The following is a 6,316-nucleotide window of genomic DNA, read 5'->3' on the forward strand; positions in this document are numbered from 1 at the left end:
TTGAACTCTCCAATCAAAAGATACAGAGTGGCAGGATGGATTAAAAAGCAAGACCCAACAATATGCTGCCTTCAGGAAACACATCTTAGCACTAAAGACAAGCACAGGCTCAGAGTGAAAGGATGGAAGACAATATTCCAAGCTAATGGCAAACAAAAGAAAACAGGTGTTGCCATACTCATATCAGACAAAGTAGACTTCAAGATAAAACAGGTTAAGAAAGTCAAAGAAGGGAAATATATAATGATAAAAGGGACAGTCCATCAAGAAGACATATCACTTATAAATATATATGCACTCAACATAGGAGCAGCAATGTACATAAAGCAACTACTAACAAACCTAAAAGGAGAAATCAACAACAACACAATAATAGTAGGGAATCTTAACAACTCACTTACAGCAATGGATAGATCATCAAAACAAAAAGTCAATAAAGAAATAGTAGACTTAAATGAAAAACTGGACGAGATGGACCTAGTAGACATATACAGAGCACTCCATCCAAAAACAGCTGACTACACATTCTTCTCAAGCGCGCATGGAACATTCTCTAGGATAGACCATATGTTGGGAAACAAAACAAGCCTCAATAAATTTAAGAAGATTGAAATCATAACAAGCATCTTTTCAGACCATAAGGCTATGAAACTCAAAATGAACCATGAAAAAAAAAAACTGGGAAAGTGACAAAAATGTGGAGATTAAACAACATGCTACTGAACAACCAATGGATCATTGATGAAATTAAAGGAGAAATCAAAAACTATCTGGAAACAAACGAAAATGATAATATGCCATATCAAACCATATGGGATGCAGCAAAAGCGGTCCTGAGAGGGAAACTCATAGCAATACAAGCCCACCTTAGCAAACAAGAAAAAGCCCTAATAGGCAACCTTAAATTACACCTAACAGAACTAGAAAAAGAAGAACAAACAAAGCCCAAAGCCAGCAGAAGGAGAGAAATAATAAAAATCAGAGCAGAAATAAATGAAATTGAGACCAAAAAAACAGTAGAAAGGATTAATGAAACAAAGAGTTGGTTCTTCGAGAAGATAAACAAAATCGACAAACCCTTAGCCAGGCTTACTAAGAAAATAGAGAAAAGGCTCAAGTAAATAAAATTAGAAATGAAAGAGGAGAAATTACAATGGATACCATGGAAATACAGAGGATTATAAGACAATACTATGAGAAATTATATGCCAACAAATTGGACAATCTAGAAGAAATGGATAAATTCTTAGACTTATACAACTTCCCAAAATTGAACCAAGAAGAAATGGAGAAGCTGAATAGACCAATAACAAGTAAAGAGATGGAAATAGTAATCAAAAACCTCCCAAAAAATAAAAGTCCAGGACCAGATGGCTTCTCCAGTGAATTTTACCAAACATTCAAAGAAGATTTAATACCCATCCTTCTCAAACTATTCCAAAAAATAGAGGAAGATGGAAGACTTCCTAACTCATTCTATGAGGCCAACATCACCCTGATACCAAAACCAGACAAAGACAATACAAAGAAAGAAAATTACAGGCCAATATCGCTGATGAACATTGATGGAAAAATCCTCAACAAAATATTGGCAAACCGAATACAACAATACATTAAAAAGATCATACACCATGATCAAGTGGGATTTATACCAGGGACGCAGGGATGGTTCAACATCTGCAAATCAATCAACGTGATACATCACATCAACAAAACAAAGAATAAAAACCACATGATCATCTCAATAGACGCAGAGAGGGCATTTCACAAGATACAACATCCATTTATGATAAAAACTCTCAATAAAATGGGAATAGAAGGAAAGTACCTCAATATAATAAAGGTCATATATGACAAACCCACAGCCAACATCATACTCAATGGGGAAAGACTGAAAGCCATTCCTCTGAGAACAGGAATGAGGCAGGGCTGCCCATTCTCACCACTCCTGTTTAACATAGTACTGGAGGTTTTGGCCAGAGCAATTAGGCAAGAAAAAGGAATAAAAGGAATCCAAATAGGTAACAAAGAAGTGAAACTCTCACTATTTGCAGATGACATGATGGTATATATAGAAAACCCTAAAGAATCTGTTGGAAAACTATTAGAAACAATCAACAAGTACAGCAAAGTTGCAGGGTACAAAATCAATCTACAAAAATCAGTTGCATTTCTATATGCTAATAATGAACTAACAGAAAGAGAGCTCAAAAAGATAATAGCATTTACAATTGCATCAAAAAGAATAAAATACCTAGGAATAAATCTTACCAAGGAGGTGAAGGACCTATACAATGAGAACTACAAGACATTATTGAAAGAAATCCATGATGACATAAAGAAATGGAAAGATATCCCATGCACGTGGATTGGAAGAATAAACATAGTTAAAATGTCTATATTACCTAAAGCAATCTACAGATTCAATGCAATCCCAATCAGAATCCCAATGACATTCTTCACAGAAATAGAAAAAAGAATACTAAAATTTATATGGGGCAACAAAAGACCCCGAATAGCTAAAGAAATCCTAAAAAAAAAAGAACAAAGCAGTAGGCATCACAATCCCTGACTTCAAAACATACTACAAAGCAATAGTAATCAAAACAGCATGGTACTGGTACAAAAACAGACACACAGATCAATGGAACAGAATTGAAAGCCCAGAAATAAAACCACACATATATGGACAGCTAATTTTCGACAAAGGTGTTAAGAACATGCAATGGAGAAAGGAAAGTCTTTTCAATAAATGGTGTTGGGAAAACTGGACAGCCACATGCAAAAGAATGAAAGTGACCATGTGCAACCTAAGTGTCCCTTGACTGAAGATTGGATTAAGAAAATGTGGTATATATATACAATGGAATACTACTCAGCCATAAAAAAGACAAAATCGTCCCATTTGCAACAACATGGATGGGCCTAGAGCGTATTATGTTAAGTGAAATAAGCCAGAAACAGAAAGACAAACACTGTATGATCTCACTCATATGTGGAATATAAACCAACACATGGACAGAGAAAACTGGACTGTGGTTACTAGGGGCAGTGAAGGTGGGGGGAGGGGGGTTGGGGGAGGGGGGTGTGGGGTGGGCACAAGGGGTGAAGGGAGTCATATATATGGTGATGGACAAACAAAAATGTACAACCCAAAATTTCACAATGTTAGAAACCATTAAATCATCAATTAAAAAAAAAGTAAGATTGTCCAGAATGGTGTAAAATTATATTTTTATTCATATTTCCCCAAACCTATATTTAAAACGGTGTCATTCCCTCTACTGAGAGCTGTTGTTTAATGCATTTCTGTGTGTAGTTCCTTGATGGAGACTATTTTTCTTGTCTCTCAAGTGACTCATGTAGAGAGATTTATGTCCATTATGCAAAAATCCTTTGTAGTATAACAGAGGCATAATCAGCAGAAAGTCTGAGAAAGCACCTACTGTAACCCAAGAATCAAATCTTGGATTTGGGCCACTTTCACTAAGTTTCAAAAATCTTGCTTTCATTGAGATGCCTTTTTGGCCCTTATTCACAAACTTATGAGGATGGATGTTATTTTCAGAATGACATCATTAAGAAGTAGCAATTAGTTAAAAGGCAATATTCTCAGACTATTAGCACCTGAATATTGATCATATTAATTTAGACCTTGTGAATAAAACATAAAGAATCACTAATGTTAAAATCACAAGTTGGCATAAGTTGAATCAAAAAATAACAATCTGTGTTTTCTACATAGTAAATGATACTATTATCATGGGGATTTGGGAATTCAGCCATCATTCAAGGGGAGAATTATCTAAGGCCAATAATATGCACCTATCCCAAAGTGCTTGTGTTTCAGATTGTTATAAATTTCTACCACTTTAGTAGACTTAGTTATACCAAGTAATTAATATATAAAGACATAATTTATAATATTCTTTATACCAATGGATACTACTATGTTACTTTCCAAGATATAATGAACAAAGTTGTTGGAGTATTACATACATGATAACTTTAGGTATGTTTTAGCACACCAAGTTATTTACCAGTGAATGAAACACTTTACTGGAAACTAATATCTTTCCTCTTTACTTTCTGTTTATTTATTATTGTCTACATAGTATCACATAGTTACATGCAGAATATCCAGCTTGGTTAGGACCCTAGTGAAAACTACTTCCCAAAGTTATTATTTAATTATGTCCCTGAAAAATGACTGTGGTTTACAATTGATAGTGTAAGTTTTAGTGCAGATGCTCAAAAAATTATACATCCCCCTATATGTGCTTAGCTGATATTCAAGATGGTTCAAATGATATTCAGTGATATGTGAATGAAGGTAATATCTATTCATACTACTAACTTCAAAGCTTAGGGAAAGGAGGCTGTTTGTATCATAGTAATAAAATAACATAGAAAATAAAACTTGCTATTGAAATGAGAATACTGTGCCCATAAGCTCAATACTTAAAGATGAATAATTGGGCATCAGCAAAACTGTCAGGCTGTATTTGTGTTCCCTCCCATTTTTCTTTTTGAATCTTTTCCACCTCTTGCCTCGCTCTCTTCTTAACCACCTATATCGTCAGTGCCTTCAAGATGCCCTCTGATTGCCCATGGCTGCCCCATGCAGGCAGCTACACCTAAGCATGTGTCTCAAAATTCATTAGGTTCCCAAATTGCCTCTACTCCTCACATCAAAAGTCACTAGTTTTACCTTATCAGGAAAATTATGTTTTCATGAATGATTCTGTTAAACGAAAAATAGATCCTTAGTTGAAATATTTTGTAGCATTCCTGAGTACAGAATGCCCATGTGGTAGGTATGATTTGAAGACTGAGGGAAAAAATGCTAGTTTTCTCTACTTTCCTAACTGAAATCTCTCTTGAAGAAGAAGTATGTTTTTCCTTTTTGTTTACTTAGTATACAGCAAAAGGATAGAAAGACATTGTAGAGTTTTTGATGTGCACCTTAATGAAGAGAAAGGTGGTATCTTAGTGCTTCAATTCACAGACTATGGAGCCAAACTCATGAGGGTTTCATTTCCGGCTGTGCCAAAAACTAGCTGTGTGATCTTAAACAAGTTAATTAACTTAATCTCAATTTTCTTATCTACAGAATGGGTAGTAATAGTATTTACCTCAATTATCATCATCATCATCCACATCAACATAAGTAACATTTTTTTCTATTAAAAAATATGGTAGTCCTAGAGGTTCAAACACACTCACATTGAACCAATTACAGAATCACTAATCAGTGGCCTGTATTTCAATTTGAGTGTGTGACTTTAAATAAAGATTTCAGGAAATTAACATAGTCCTGGAATAAAATTAAGTATTGTTTTAATGTATATAGAGTATATCCCCTGAAAAGGTCACCATCCGTTAACATGTGGTTACGTTTAAACATGAAAGAGTAGAAAAATGGGCTTTATAAGCTTTGGCCTACTAATTCCCTTTCTAGGACTCTATCTTAAGAAAATTCTTAGAAATATTCTTACAACCCAGTGATTTTTAAAACAAAAAAACAAAAAATCATAAACAACCAAAATATTTAGCAATAGAAAAATAATTAAAGATGTATTAATATAACGAAACACTGTGTAGTTATAAAATCATGGTGTTGAATATTTTCAGATATGGAAAAATGCTCATATTTTCACTTGAAAAAGATTATAAAACAGTATATATAAAATCCCAGTCTTATAAAAATAAAACAAGACCACATGTGCATTTTTAAATACACACACACACACACACTATACACTGGAAAGAAATCCTCTAGTGTTAACAACTTTTATATCTATATGTGCTGGGATTATTAAGTATTCCAGGGATATTTTATCCATGCACCTTTCTCCATATTTGAAATTGTCTACTCTAAATGTACATTTCTGCAATAATCAGAAAAGGAATAACTTTAAAACAAAAGTATGGCGTACAGAATTCACTTTATGTAGTGCCAGAGTTTGCTCACCAGAAGCTTCTACTATTCTTTGTCCTTGTATCCAAATGCTATCAATTGTTTATCTCACTTGCAGGCTCTGAAGTTAGTCTTCTAGGACAGGAGCCAAGAACAACCTAGATGCAAGAGTAGGGGTTAATTTCAGTATAACAGTGAAGTTAGGCATTATAGTGCAAAGTCAAAGAGCCTTAGCTTTTAATCCAGCTTCAGCAATGATTAGTCTTGAAGTCTTGAGAAAATTCCTTTTCTTCTCTAAGCCTCAATTTTTCCCCATCTGTAGAATGGGGCTATTACATATTTCATTGGGTTGTTGTGAAAATTAACTGACATTATGTGGTAAAGCATTTAGCCCAG

The 6,316-nt window shown here is 34.3% G+C and overlaps 1 long non-coding RNA gene across 2 annotated transcripts in view; it reads right to left on the bottom strand.

Moving 5' to 3' along the window:
* LOC131401189 (uncharacterized) overlaps nucleotides 1-6,075 on the bottom strand; it is a 76,746-nt gene extending 70,671 nt beyond the window's left edge. For both annotated transcript variants that reach the window (XR_009217584.1, XR_009217583.1), the window contains exon 1: nucleotides 5,975-6,075. This is a non-coding gene — a long non-coding RNA (uncharacterized LOC131401189). The remainder of the gene's footprint in view (nucleotides 1-5,974) is intronic.
* Between the last annotated feature and the right edge of the window lie 241 nt (nucleotides 6,076-6,316).

Source organism: Diceros bicornis, chromosome X (assembly GCF_020826845.1).
Source record: "Diceros bicornis minor isolate mBicDic1 chromosome X, mDicBic1.mat.cur, whole genome shotgun sequence".
NCBI lineage: Eukaryota > Metazoa > Chordata > Mammalia > Perissodactyla > Rhinocerotidae > Diceros > Diceros bicornis.